The sequence below is a fragment of the Protopterus annectens genome, chromosome 3.part1 (assembly GCF_019279795.1).
Source record: "Protopterus annectens isolate FY-2018-M chromosome 3.part1, PAN1.0, whole genome shotgun sequence".
Lineage (NCBI taxonomy): Eukaryota > Metazoa > Chordata > Ceratodontiformes > Protopteridae > Protopterus > Protopterus annectens.
The window spans coordinates 1,455,875,119-1,455,891,495 of NC_056732.1; the positions used below are offsets into that span (position 1 = coordinate 1,455,875,119).

The 16,377-nt window shown below is 44.9% G+C and overlaps 1 protein-coding gene across 1 annotated transcript in view; it reads right to left on the reverse strand.

The window, feature by feature from the left end:
- GTPBP10 (GTP binding protein 10) overlaps nucleotides 1-16,377 on the reverse strand; it is a 904,437-nt gene that overhangs the window by 748,060 nt on the left and 140,000 nt on the right. The window lies entirely within an intron of this gene.

Genomic DNA, 16,377 nt, shown 5'->3' on the forward strand with positions numbered 1-16,377 from the left:
TCCTTTCCCAAAGTCCTTTTTTCCCTGAAAGGGCTTAAGTTTCTGCCAAATGGGGAACCCCAATACCCTGCCGGGGTGTATGTTCCAAAAAAGGAATCCCCAGAATTTTCTCACCCTTATTTCTGTGGGTTTGGATAAAGGAGAGCAAGTGAATGGGTTGGTTGAGGCCACATTGGACACCACCAGGCATAAATGTTGGGTTTTGTACTCAGAATCCCTGTCTGGATGAAAAATGATAAAAATTCCACAGCCATGAGTGCTTGTAACTCCAGGACTAAATCTTGCAAAAGGTTATTGCTAGGAGCAGAGCTGTTTTTCAGGATAAGAACTTTTACATCAGCTGTGAGGCTGGCTCGAGGAGGCAGTGTGAGTTTTCCAAAGACATAATTGAGGTCCCCATGCCAAAATTAGTTGCTCTCCTTGGAGGCCTGATGTTTAGCCCCACTGATGCTACCTTATTAAAGGATGAGAAAAAGATAAATTGGTTCCATATTGTAATGGGCTGAAATGGCAGAGGCATGAGTCTTAATTGATGAAAAAAGAAAGGCCTTTGTCCATCTCCAGTTAGGTATTGTAAAATCTGAGGAATATTTGGTACAGCATGTCAATGCCTTGTGTTCTGGTTTCCCAGCTTAGAATCTCTTCCATTTTTCTGCATAAGATTTTTCTGGTACTGGGCCTCCTGGCCTCAATACTCTTTATCCATAACAGCTTTTGAAAGTGTTCTGAATGACTACATTATCCATGTACTGCCAGATTTAAGGTCCTGAGTTGACTGTGCAGGATCTGATTGTTTGTTGGGTCAGCAGAGTGGAAGTTTGAGGCAATATCCATGTTGGACCTTGAGACAAGCTCTGTGCTGGGATTGGGTACCAGTGCTGGCGTGGCCGGTCTGGTGCAGTCAGTATCATTTTTGGCGTCTCTTGGCTGACCTTTAGGAGTACCTTGGGAAGGAGAGGCAGTGGAGGAAAGGCATATACTGTTGGTTTTCCAGCTGAGATAGGGCGTCACACTCTCCCATGCTTGTTTGTGATAAATCCTTGTGCAGAATCTCTGTGATGGCAGTTGTGGGGGAAGCAAATATATCTAGTCTGGGCATCCCCATTACCTTGTTATCATACTGAAGACTTGTGGATCAGTTTCCACTCGTGGGGATCCATGAGGTTTCTGCTTAGTTCGTCTGCCAGGTATTTGTTTTTCCTGGCGGGAATTGTGTACCAGGTGAACTTGATATAAGTCATGCTGTGTCCCACAAGATCATTGCTTTTCTGCAGAGAGGAAGGAATGTGTACTTGCCTCCCTGCTTATGTACCACATGACCGTAGTAATGTTGTCCATCTTATCAGTAGCTGTCCTGGATGGAAGTAGATCACACAAGCTGTCAGGGCATTCTACAGGAACAGCTAGCATCTCTTTGAGTAGATATGAAGATGCATCACAAGCTTGCAGGCCGCATGTGCCCTGAGCCACATTTTTCCTGCCATATGGGCATTTAAACCCCAGGTCTAATCACAAGATTGCATCCGTTGTCAGTGTCTGTCTGGCTGTGGATAAAAAGTGAATAGCAGATCCTTGTTGTGGTCGACAAGCCTGTGCCACCGCTCCAGGAAAACTCCTGTTGCAGACAAGGGAATACCAGGAGATGATTACCGTCTCAGGCTGTAGCTTGGCAATGCTGAGTCCGAACACTTTTTAGATACCATTGTAGTTTCCTCATATGCAGTCCTGGCATATGGAATTAGAAGAATGCAGGATGCCATGAAGCCCTAAGGCCTGCAGGATTTTCCTTGCAAATAACTGGGTCTTTGTTTGCCAACGTTTTGAAGTATCAGGGCAGTTGTGTTAAGCTTGCACCCAGGAATATTATCTCTTGAGAGGGTACTAGTTTTGATTTCTTTCATTTACTGTGTACCCTAGGCAAATTAGTAATCTTTTTACAAATGCCAGATGCTTCTTAGAAGAATGTCTTTGTTCTCTGCTTGGATCAAGGCAGTCATCCAAGTGGGGATATATTTGAATTCCTCTTTGTCTGCAAAGCAGCGCCAAATACTGGCAGCCAGGCATTTTGTGAAGACCCTGAGTGCAGTAGATAAAGCCAAAGGGCAGTGCAGAGAATTAGTAATGCATTGAGCCAGCTATGAATCTGAGGTATCTTCTGCAAGATTGTCTGGGACATGCAGGTATGCCTCTTTTAGGTCCAAAGTGAGCCAATTGTCCTTCTTGCCCAGCATGGAAGCAGTAGCTGCTAATAGAGTCAACATCTTGAATTTTGGAACCTCCAGACACATGTTTAGTATAGACAGGTCCAGTATTGGTCTCCAGGTTTTGTCCTTTCTGGGCACCAAGAAAAGTCTTGAGTAAAAACCTGCCCCTACTCTTGTTGTGAGAGGTACTTGTTGAATGGCCCTCATGTCCATGAGGGCTGTAATTGTTTTTGTGTCTCTGCCCATTGATTGTGTGTGGCAGGTCTGGCATACCTTTTGTTCTTGGTAGGGTGTGAAAATGAGACCTGTAACCCTGGGACACTATGTTCAAGACTCATTTGTCTTGGGTAATCATTTGCCAATTTGGTGAAAAAATTATAGTTTTCCCTACAGGGAGCTGCCAAAAGAAAAGTGCTTGGATCTGGCAGAGGAAAGTCATTGGGACTGTTTCCTGTAGGTTGTGATTTGTCTTCTCCGCTTTTGGAGGTAAGGAGCACCCATTGTTTAGGCTGTATGAGCCTTGGGGCTGAGATCTGCCTTATGCCTCTTTGTGGCCTGACACTGGAAAGGACCAATTTTTGGAAGGTCAGTTCCTGCTAAATCTGGGTGGCTGTACCTGTAAAAAAATCCTTAACTGTCTGCATGGATTTCGGCACATCCTCCATTTTCTTCAACACCTCTTCTGCTTTAGCACCATGCAAAGCAAAAGTATCATGTTCTAATGGGAGCATCTAATAATTTTGCTTTAACATTCAGAATTTGTCAACATTTTCTGTTTAAGCAGTGACATTAAGTATTGCTGATATTTAAGCATATGAAACTGACAATTTAAAGCCCTTACAGCCAAGGTAGCAGAAGTGTAAACCTTTTCCCCATCTTGTCCATAGTGCCCTAGAATCCCCATCAGGAGGGGACAGGGTTTTGCAGTGGAAGCTTTGACCACTTTGGGACCCTGAGATATAGTTTCCTGGGTCAGCATGGGAGTTTTTATATAGGAATTTATGAGAATCTGGGACCCTGTAGTATCTGTCAGGCTTAGCAGGTGCAGCAGGTAAAGTCCCTAAAGGGGACAGGAAGTGGGACTCTGAAATACATCATCTACAATGTCTAGAACAGGTGGAATAGCAAGGGGTCTGTGCTGAGGTAATAGCAGAAAGTCTCTGAGCCTTTTCTTAGATTATGAGTAATCTTGGCTCTCCCAGTAGAAATGCTCCCTCATGGTATGCAGTGCTTCCCCAAAAGAATAATTCTCAGGAGGAGAGGCTGAAGGAATGGATTCTTCAGCATGAGAATCCTCATAGGAAGGAATAGAATAATCCTGTTCAGAAGAGGAATCAGAGGAAATAGAAACCTGATCGGAAGAATCATATTCTGTCTCTTGCCTAGGCCTTTTATCAGGAGGGGAATGGGAACCCCTGATCAAAGTAATTAGGTCTTGTGCCATTTTAAGCATCTGTTTTTTAGGTATGGAAGTCTGAGTAGGAGAATGCTGTACTTGTTTCTTTGTCTTTAGAGCTGCTTTAGTCTTTGAAGCTGAAGATGGTTTAACATATAACTGTGTAGGTCTGAAGACACCCTCTGAAGCCGATGCCTGCTCAGCGGCTCCGGACCCATCTGAGGGAATGATTTCAGAGTGTCCAATACCTTGAGTATCCAGAGGCCCAGTCGGCTCCACGTGGGAGTTGGAAGTGGCCTGTGACTCTGAGGTAGCAGGCACCAGGGGCTGCGAAAGCACCTCACTGAGAACCGGCGACTGGCCTAACGGAGGTCTTGTCGTCGGTTTTGGACCTCGGATGTCTATCCTTTTCCTTGTCCTTGCGTTTTTTGTAAACTCCGGTCGTCGGCTGTTCTGACAGCATTATATAATTAAACCTTTGGCCAAAGTAATGAAATGCAAAATCGAACCGACGCTTAATAGGGCGTTGGTTAAATCTAGCACAAAACCGACAGCTAGCAACATTGTTGTCAGGGCCTAGGCAAGGAATACAGTAAGAGTGAAAATCCTTATGAGGTATTTGCTTCCCACAAGAAATACAACCGTTAACTTTTTCTGACATTGGTCTGGAGCAAGAAAAAAGTTTCCCCAATGGGGTACTTAGCTTTAATGAAGACTTCGGTTCTGAAATTTGGATTTGAAAATCTCAGGAGTCAACTGCTTTTGCGGGCACCGCTACCGCAAGAAAGACTGAAGAAAATGGCGTCGGCTGCATCTTTTATACCCCTGGCGCACTGACGTCAGGGAAGAGGCAACAGCAACTGACGACGGACCAGGACTTTGCAATTCAGGCCGACTGCAGGTAGCCTGCCAGCAGGATAACGCAAGAGTAATGACTGCAACAGTGAAACACGATGAACATCAATCAACAGTATGTACTGCACGTGTGTAGTTCAGCAGCCTCTATCTACACTCTGTACAAACTCAGTAGGAGGTAAAGACATTTTGTGATCAAATGGGTAGTAACTGGTACATAAGGCATAACTGACACCATCACGAGCACACCGACAAACAAAACAGTCTGTATGGCAGGAGGCGGTAGGCTTGCAGTACCCAATTCATGTAAGTAATGTCAATATAGGTGAAGTATATGGTACTGTACATCCAGATACCTTGTGGCAGCTCACCCCTGATACCCCCACATTTTGTAACAGCCTAGGTCATTTATGGTGCTCCCCACCTAGAGTCAATAATACAGGCCCATATACCACTGTTACATACACTGGTCTCTGGAGTGCATAAGGGCACACAGGTATTGTGTGACGCCCACACATATATGGCCCCAGCCCCACTGTATGTGTGGGGGATACAACAGCAGTGGACAAATGTCAGTGTGATATACTCACAGCCCACTACAGAACAACCCCCAACAGCATGACATATGTGCAAAGCTTGGTATGTAGATGGAGGACAGAGGCTAGAACACAGGCACATATGTGGAACACTGTTGCCATACACTAAGCAAGGTGCTGGTGTTACAGGACAGTCTGCAACACACCCTTAGTCAGGGAATTCAGGCTATACACAGAAAAGGATGTAGCCATGTACTGATAACACGCAACACACACACTGCCAGTGTAATATCTGACACAGGACCTGTTTGCTAGACGGACAAGACATGATAGGCATACCTCTGTCCAGCAAGAGGATAGGCCCACAGTAGTGCGCTATGCAGACAGACTGCATTCCAAGGTACACTAGTATGTACATACACACACACACACACACACACACACACACACACACACACACACACCCCTGTAACACCAGTACTATGCAAAGCATAACACAACTCTACTCACAGTCTGTCTGTAGTTCCTGATCCTCCTAAGAATATGTGGCCACTCTGAGTGTGCAGGTTCTCCTGTAAGAGGTATTGCTATCTGCTGTCTGTAACACTGATGCCCACACACAGGAAGGATGTCCATCACACAGGAAATGTAAAGGGACCACACCCACATGCTGTAGGGATTTATAATGGGTGGTTGCTATGACAGTGGTAATTGGAAGTAGTACACATGTGTAATTATATATATATAGATATATATTATATATATATATATATATATATATATATATATATATATATATGTATATATATATATATATATAGCTATCTGGATAAGTATATGTACATATATTTCCACCATATGTCCTGGACTTGGAGTGTAACCCTACCCCAGCCCCTATAGTCCCAAAGCCATAGTGCAAGGGAATGTCAGGTATGTATAGCAGGTATATTACTTGACTATTGCTACTGTCATTGGGATTGTCTTCACAGACATGGTGTGTGTGGAAGGTACATCTGCTTATAACATGTGTGCCATTGGCTACTGACAGACATCCTAAGGAAATCATTGTAAAGTACCGCCACTAGCATGTAGTACCCCTGTGAAGTGCAGGAGAGATATTGGCCAATATATGTGGGACTTTGGACACACCCTGTACAGTCCAGAGGTTTACACATAAATACTTAGTGCACAACATGTGTACCAGGCCTGACAATATGGATGCAGACAGCCATACAGATGGGTATAACACATAATGACTGGTAAACATTTGCCACCATAGGGTTTGGATTCACACACTCCTGTCTGGCCTGACACATAATAACTGCTGGTGCATGGGTGCCATGGACACATACTACCCACTAGATATTGACATACAGCTGTACAGCATCCCACTGCTCTGTCTGACATACATGACTCTTAAGGAAGGCCTGGTAGCAGAACATCTGGCAAGTATCTGCACATGACATCTCACTGGGTAAGTACACTAAGCTGCTAGGCATGTAACAATGGGGGAATGCACATGTACCTGCATATATAGCAGGCTCAACAGCCATGTCACAGCACAGGGGATACACCTGTGTGAAAGTGCATAACCACTACCAATGTGCACACAGCCACATATGGTAAGCTAGCATATTATTACAGTATATGGACTATCTGTTCTACACCATCCTCATATGTGCCACTCACAGAATGACCCTACCTGTACTGGGCTGCTACACAGCTTGGTCTGATGGCTGCCTAATGGTACGGGACATGTGTGTGTATGGCCCTACAAACTTGTATGGCAAAACGGTACCATACAGTGGGGCAGTATGTAACATCAGATAGAAGGGGAGCTAGAACAATGACATCTACCACAGTCTGTACACAAGTTAATGTACATATTAATACACACACTGCTGACATTCACCATCACTACACAGACCTCAGTACTGTACAAACATCCACGGAATGTCCAGGTTATGTCACGATATATAACCCCTACTGTACATGACATGTGTAGCAATCTATATCACTGGCTTGTTATCAGATATGATGGCACTATTTATAGTGTACAGCACATATGCACCACTTCATGCACGACATATGTACAAAGGTTGACAGAGGTGTGGCTGACAACACATACACAGGCCCAGTATAGACATGTTGCTGTGATAACCTCATACTTTTACCATTGTAATGGGGTTTGTTGCAACATATGTCCTATGAGGGATATGAAGTCAGTAATTGTCACGGCCTTCACCATCTACAGACTGCAATCCTCACACTACCTACTGCATTCCACAGATAGATGCACCGTGGCTAACACATGAAACCAAAGGCACAACACTGGCCAGTCTGCAGATGACCCTGCAGATGGGGATTCCTCATATACATGGAACTGACATGGCAGGTATTGCGACATGTACGACAGACATATTCAGACAAACACTGGTAAACCAACATTACTCCAAATGCAGTATAGCAGCACTTACAGTCTGTAGTCAGGTCAGGAACATCCCCCTCCTGTTTGTTGCCCTCTTTCCACAGTGTATGTTAGAGGTAAACCCCCAATCCATCTGAGATGCTGTTTGCCAAACAGCAGATCTAGTTCCTGCTCACAGTGACTGAAAAGGGCCACAACCACCATGATGTTCCTAGGTATTGAGATGTGTTTCCATGCATTTGGCTATGGGAATGTTACCACAGTTGTTCCACATTCAATCAGCTAGGGGAGGGCTGCAATTTGCGCAGAGGCCATCAGCTGATCATGAGCATCATTAAATTACACATGCTGTTGCCTAAGCAAAGCAGGTGTGGGCCTCCACATCCACCAGAGAGGGAGTGGGTGAGGCATACAGAGGCAAATACATGTCAGGGAGGGGTGGGAGAGTAAAACTGAAGCATGTTTGTGTCACACACCTACCAGCACAACTATGTAGTGCTATCACAGTTCGATGCAGTTATTGGATGTGCCACATGGGTTACCTGCTGTGGAGCACTCAGAACATATATGTGATGGTGATTGACATCTGCAACAGGGATATGGTAGATATATGGTAGGTGACAAACACGTGCAAGTCTGCAAGAACAGGTGCCAGTGTCAAAACAGGCACACTCACACAGGGACGCACACACACTGACACACTTGGCAGGGCCAGGAGTGCAACTCATCACTAGTGGGTTTGCCACAACACATCAATGTGCAGGTATCACATGCACCACACGGGTCATATGTTGGTCGTATGGGCAAAGAGTATGAGGAGGTGTCAGACATCAGACAGCATGCTTCAATATGCCCTGGGGGGTTGTAGTGAGTAGGGATGTGGACATACGCATCATACAACACACACACAAACACACAGGATGCCAGTTCTGCCATGCATGGGTGAATGTCTGCACGGGTGTGTGGTGGTCAACTGTGCCAGCAGGCTGTATAAGGGTAGGAGATGGGTATACCTTGGCATCACACCACATGATAATGGTCTGCATTGTGACTCAGGCCTGTAGTTTCTGCATTTGCCCACACAGGTGGGTATTGTATCCCCCATCCAGTCACCTGGGTAACTACTGTGTGGCCAATGCTGTGCAACACTGCCATGTATGTGTTCCTTAGACCATGACAAGGATGGTGTCTGGGATGTGCACACCTCCCACATGCATGTACAGTGACATGTGCTGCTGTACCTGGGTGCCTGGCTCATGTTGTGAACACAGATTATCATCAGATGTGCCAGTCTTGCCTACCTGTGGCGGGAACTGGTAATGGGCAACAGTTTACCCTGCACCTACATTGATAGTATGCTAACAGCATTCCCTGATGTCTGTGTCATCTGTCCATACAGGGCATGTCGTCAGGCATGGTATGTCGCTAGAGTCACATGTGAAGGCACCATAGGTGGTGGTGCAGGTGTCCATTGGGGAACATGGTGGAGGTGCACTGTCTGCATGTACGTGCATATTGGACAGATGGGAGGGTGACATCCCTTCTGTAGCCCAGATGTTATCACTGCATAGTTACTATCAGTGGCCAATATGCAGTGTACTACCCACATATTGGCTGTTGCCCAGGCATGTGTGTCCATTATGACATGGGTTGAGTGTGTGCTCTGGGTAACAGTGGGGTTGCTAACTGTGATTGGCTGGCCTGATGTCACATGTATGGGTATGGCTTTGCACCCCAGCCTCTCAGCTAATTTACATCTGTTATCCCTGTACGGTTAACATTGTGATATATAGTAGGGCCACCGTAAAAAGAAATAAGCAAAACCCTCCACATTGCCTACAGGTGTCACACACTCACAACCACCTCCACATAGGATACGGAAGTTACAAACACACACACACATACACACCTGTCATGTCTGGGAGTTGAACCCCCACGTAACTAGTTTATTACACTACAGCACTACGCAGTTATAGTATGCGCCCACGGACATTACTGAGGTACTTGTTCCCAAAGGTGTATTTCACACTGAATGACATCAGCAGGATTATCAGAGAAGGGCCTTTCAACTGTACTGCGGTGACTAGCCTAAAATGCATTGCTCCCTACACAGACAGTGAGGCACACAAAACATCCACAACTGACATGTGGTATAGAAACCCTGACCGAGGCCCATTATCACACTACAACATGGATCAGTTATAGGCCGCACCACAGGGATTCTACAGAACTATTTCCACAAAGTTGTATTTCACAATGAATGACATCAGCAGGATTGCCAAAGTAGGGCATTTGAAATGTACTGCAAGTGGTAGCCTATAATGCATTGCTCCATACACAGACATTGGAACACACAAAAAACAAGCAGAACTGCCATGGGTGGAGATGGAACCCTACCACAGTTCTAAATCACACTACAGCAGTAAGCAGTTACAGGATGTTAACTACAGAGATTACTGAGCTACAACATTCCAGAGCTGTACTTCTAGGTGAGTGACATCAGCAGCCTTGCCAAAGTTGAGTATATGAATTGTCACGGAGTGAGTTGCCTAAAAAGCATTGCACTCTATTCAGTCAAAGACCAGACGGAGACATACGGACACACAGAGTCTCTCTCACACACACACACACACACACACACACACACACACACACACACACACACACACACACACACACACACACACAGTTGCCATGTCTGGGGTTGGAAAAGCTACCTAACTACATTATCACACTACAGCAGTACGCAGTTATAGGACATGCTACGGAGATTACTGGGCTACACCCTTCCCAGAGGTGTATGTCTAGGTGAGTGACATCAGCAGCCTTGCCAAAGGTGAGTATATGAATTGTACGGAGTTTGAGTAGCCTAAAAAGCATTGCTCTCTATTCAGTCAGACACACACACACACACACACACACACACACACACACACACACACACACACACACGGTTTCCAGGTCTGGGTTAGAACACTACCTAACTACTTTATCACACTACAGCAATACGTAGTTGGGATACGCTATGGAGATTACTGGGCTACACCCTTCCCAGAGGTGTATGTCTGGGTGAGTGATATCAGCAGCCTTGCCAACGTTGAGAATATGAATTGTACAGAGTGTGAGTAGCCTAAAAGTATTGCTCTCTACTCAGTCAGACACACACACACACACAGATTCACACACAAACACACACAGTTGCCAGGTCTGGGTTAGAACACCTTCCTCACTACTTTGTCACACTACAGCAGTATGCAGTTACAGGACGCGCACGGAGATTAGTGGGCTGTGACTTTCTCAGAGGTGTATTTCTGGGTGAGTGACATCAGCAGCTTTGCCAAAGTTGAGTATATGAATTGTAAGGAGTGACAGTAGCCTAAAAGCATTTCAATCTACAGTCAGAGACAGTCAGACACACACAAACACACACTCACACAATTGCCAAGTCTGGGGTTAGAACTACTACCTAACTAGTTTATCACTACAGCAGTACGCAGTTATGCGACACGCCATGGAGATTACTGAGCTACAGCTCTCCCAAAGGTGTATTTCACATTGGATGACCTCAGCAGGCTTGTCATAATACTGCTATGGGGAGGGCGGTGTGTGCATGGGCCATAACCCATTCATGTGGGGGTTGACATGCCACATGCGGGCACACATGGGGTCATATGTCACAGGTACATGTATACAGCTACTAGATGACCACTTCCTTGTACAATCATGTTACACAGCTGGCACGTGCACCACATAGTCTGTCATGCTGACAGATACTGGTGGCTAGTATCTGCAGTGAGTGACATCTGCACTTCATGTGCTTGGGGCCTTTCAGCTGTGTGCTGGGTGGGAGGGGCCCAGATGGCGGATTGTCACAGTCACCCTCTTCCACACATCTATGTCCATCTACCTTTGGATTATTATAGTGTGTTGTCCTTACGTATGTGTCTGTATTCCTATCCACTGTGTGTGAAAGGCAGGAGTGGTGCATCCTGACGTGTCTGCACTAAGAACTGCAACTGCCAGATATGTCTGGTCCACTGGTGTTTGCAGACATGGCCTTCGTGTGTTTAAGTGTGTGAGCATGCCCAGTATGGCCATCTATATTGCATGGGTGGATGAAGTCCAGGTAGTTTGTACTGCGGTGCTGACCTTTGTGTTGTACACCGACAGGTAGCATGCTGTCTCTGCAAGGTATCCATCGGTCATTTGGCATTGACTGTTGCTATATTTCTGCATAGCGGGGCCTGACTGTTTCTACATTTCTACACAGGAGTGGGGGGCGCACACCTAACTGTTACTATAAATGTACGTAGGATGGGGGGCACACCTGACACCTGTACACATTTGCTAGGACTGTACTGGTATGTCAAGTACTCCATTTCAGTCTGTAGTCTTACCTATCATGATGTCTAGAGGCATACCAATGTACTACAGATCTTAGCTTTAATTACTTACATATTAGTTTCTGACTTCCTAGCCTTCACAACGTACATCCAACTGCCTGGCCTGCTGTAGTCTGTCTGTGTAGGCCTGGGTGAGGGGTTACCCATAGGTCTCATTCAGAGGCCATAGTACAGCATTTGTTTGTGTTTGTCTACACCTGTCCTGCTGGCTGAGACTGTTGTTGGGTATGTGAACCTTCCTGACTGGCATGTGTGGGTCTTATGGACACACATGTCGCTCAGCCCATTTCCTGCAGTGGGTTTTGTCACCCTGTGTAGTACTGGCTACTATGATGACTCCAGTATGTGTTACAGATGTCATGGTGTCACTATGGGTGTCTGCTGTCTGCTGCCATAACATTCGGCCACCCAATTCCATTGCATGCTCACATCCATACCATAGCTACAGGTAACAGCACATTCTACTCCATTTGGCAGTTTGTAGATTGACTGACTTACCTTGAGGGTGTGCCAGACTTGAGGATGATGCTGGAGGGCTGCCTATGTCAGATGCGCATAGTACACTCCCTATACATGGTTAAGTACAGGAAGTGTCATGTTTGGCATCCCTTTTACTGTCTGTGCGAGTCGGAGATGGGTGTCATTCCCTGGGTCCCTACTGTGTCAGTGCATATGCTATGCTTTGCCGCTTTGCCAAGGCCAGGGCATACTGGGCACGCCTCCTTCTGCCTACTGGGGAAGGCTCAGGTTGTTCCTCCTCCAAGTCACTCTGTGCCTGTATAGGCCTCGTCATTGGTGGCAGGCTGTGTGGCCCTGCCCCATGCTGTTCCTGCTGCAGCTGTTTCCGGAGGATCATATTGTGTAGCATAGCACATACCATAACAATATGGGTACATGTAGCTGGTGAATACTGCAAGGCTCCACCGGATGTGTCCAGACACCAGAACCGTGACCTGAGCATCCCAAACACATGCTCTATTATATGTCTGGGCTGTGCCTCATTATGGCATTGTTGCTCAGGTGTGTGTGCATTTCTGATGGGTGTCATCAGCTATGGCTCCAGTGGGTACCCAGCATCCCCACTAGGTGACCATAGGGGATGTCCACATTGGCAACTCTGTGGTACAGCTACGTCAGATGCCATATGTGTGAATCATCATAGGATCCAGGGCAGCCAGCACACACATTCATTATAATGCCCTGGACATCACATATGACCTGGCAGTTGATGGAGGGGATGCCCCTGTGGTTGATGTAGGCCCTACCCTACTCACCGGATGGTGCTTTGATGCGTATGTGCGTGCAGTCTATAGCACCCACTACCCCAGGGTATTCTGCTCTTTGGTGGAAGAGATTCATATTGCTGGTCAACACCTCACGTGTGTTAAGGAAATATACATTCTCACTGGCATGTGCTGACATGGCATCCAGGAACTGGTGGAATACTCTGGATGCTGATGCCTGTGAGATCCCCATGATATCCCTAGTTGTGCTTTGGGAGGTACCTGTGGCTAGTATATCTAGGCCTACACATACCTTGGTATCCACTGGGATAGGTTCCCCTCGGCCAATTTGGTGTGTCAGGTGTGGCCGGCACAGTTCAACAATTTGCTGTAGGAGGTCTCTGTCCACCCTACAGCGCTCCACTATCTCCAGCTCATGTAGCCCCTGGTAGGTTACCCTGGATCTGTACACTCTTCTCCATCTCTTCACTGTGGGTTGTTCGGCAGCATTCACATCCTCACCACCCTCAGCCTCTTGCACATATTGTTCTATGTTGCCTGCTTCAGCCCTTCTCATTTTGTAGGTTTGTTTGTAAAATGTCCCTGCTTGTATACACCAGTGGTGTAGAGTGTGGGAAAACCAGAGGGGAAGGTGTTTGCTTAGTTTATAGTAGTGTTCTGGGCTGGACTGGTCTGCTGTCTGTGTAAATGGCTGATTCTGATACATTTCACCTGCCAGCTAAGCTAATTCTCCTTGATTAACTTCCTACTGCTGTTTTCCCTTCCCACTGCCTCCCTGTTTAAGCCTGTGTGCTCGCCATGCAAACAGAGTGCTCAAATGTGCACAGAGCTGCTATTTCCTAGTTTAACTTCCTTTTTCTTCCTGTAATACCCGGTGCGCGGCGCGCGCACCCGCTTACACTTTGTAAAGAGTGCTAGGCAGGTTTGGGCACACCCCTAGCTTAGCTGTGCTAAGCTAGGAGCAATCCTGAACCGCAGGGCTCCAGTCCACTTACAGTATTGCCTGACATCCCCCCATGATGTCACCTATATCCTAGTCTTGCACCCAGCTATTTATACTCTTACACTCTTGGGACCTGCCTCACACCCTGGGGATATCTGGGATTCACTATCCTTCCCCTCATTTGCATAGGATTGCCTGCTAATGCATAGTTACATGTCCCACACTGAGCCTCCACCCATAGCAACCATTACTCACTGGCCAGGTTGTCTTATGCCTGCCATTGACTTGCATGGCAGAATACTGCTTTTAGTTAGAATGCTTATTTTAGGTTTATTTTATTATTTCCCCACACCGATCCTGTTTGCACGCCGCTGTCCTATGCTTAAACAGCCGGGATCGGCGAAAAAAAAAATAAAAGTTTTTTTTTTTTTATTTTTTTAAACAGTTTGCAATGCCAATGGCCTTCTACTTGGCCATTGGCATGCTTCCTCAATAATATGCAGCCTTTACTTGGAGCTGTCATAGCTCCATTTTGTAGTTTGCAGAAATGTACTCGGTTACTAACAGAGTACTTTTCTGCAGACTGCACTCGTCCTACACTGACAGCTGCAGGCTTCCTGGATCGCAAATTACCCTCATTTGCATGGTTTTCACCTGCAAATGAGGGTAATTCACAAGCTTAGTCCGCATGCAGGATTAGTCTAAGAGCTCACGTGCACGTCCCGTGAGCTCACTCCTGATTGCACATCGGCCCGTATTGCGAAAATGGCTCTTAGACTTATCCTGCACGCTCTACAGGGCTAAGTAAATCCGGGGTGAATGTATACATCACTTTCAAGTGAACTTAATAAAATCTATCATACAGATAAGATATGCACTAAATAAATGTATTACATATTTCAAAAGTAAAACCGCTTTGAATAGAGCATATACAATAATTGGTGTATATCTCACAATTCAGTTGTATTCTAACCTAATCTATTTAAAAGCATGTATGCCTCAATACTGTGGCCCCAGCAAAAGACTGTGTGGTGCACTATAAATCTAGTGCATTTTGCTAAACACTTAGGACAGCATCAAACTTCTTTTCATTAAGTATTCCCATATCCATGACATAAAAGCAAGCCATGGTGATCAAATATATAACTAATTCTTATGGCAAATTGACAATTCCATATACTACATTATGCAGTGCACAATGGGACTAAAGATGGAATAATATATGTGAAAAAAACAAACACTTATTACACATGCTGTTCTATCCAGGAACGACAACATAACTCTATGGAGTTGAGTTTAGGGGCACAGCCTCGTATGGTATCATCACTTTTCCCATTAGTTTTATGATAGTTTTGTTATTATATGAATATCAGCAATATCTTTACGTTCCAGGTTGTGCGATTAATTATGTCATGGATATGTGAATATTTAATGAAAAGAAGTTTGATGTTCTCCTAAAGTGTTTAGAAAAATGTACTAGATTTATAGTGCACCACACAGTCTTTTTGCTGGGGCCATGGTGTTGAGACATAAAAGCTTTTAAATTGATTAGGTTAGAACTCAACTGAATTGTGAGATGTACATCAATTATTGTATATGCTATATTCAAAGCAGTTTTACTTTTGAAATATACAATACATTTATTTAGTGCACATCTTATCTGTATGATAGATTTTACAAGTTCTACTTGAAAGTGGTGGATACATTAACCATTCAATGTATTAACTATCATCAAGTGCCAGTATTTGAAGTATTTAGCAGTTGATGCATGGTTCACATTTTAGATGCGATTATGGCGCTTTTTCACTTTTGAATGAAGTTTTTTAATGTTTATGAATTATGCCTTAATGAGTGAATACTTTTAAGATTTAAATTAGAATATAAACCAGTTTTTCAGATAGTTATCTGACATATATTTGTGAATTGTGTCACTATACTGTTTATGTTGAACTTGGCAGCTGAATACAAGTTTTATTATGTTCATCCACTAGGGGTTCCAAAACAATGTAACATATTCACCTGGGATGTGATGTTACAAACCGGAACAATTTGATTGGTTGTTTTATACTTTTTAAATGCTCTGTAAATCAGTTTGTTCTATGGTCTGATGAAGTTACTTAGTGAAAGCGCTTACTGTATGTAAATAAACGTGGTTCTTTTACATTTTATGACTGTGGTTGTTCACTTTTTGCCAAGTTTGTGGACTGCATTCGTTCTATTATTTGTTGGGACTTGTAATTATTTTTTTCATGCAGCACACAACATCCCCATGTTTTAGGGGTTTTTTTGTACTTAGGGTTAGAGGGGTTTCCCCCCTCCCCCTTGGAAAGATGAAAGGTTTAAAAAAAGGGGGGAAAAAGGGAAAAAC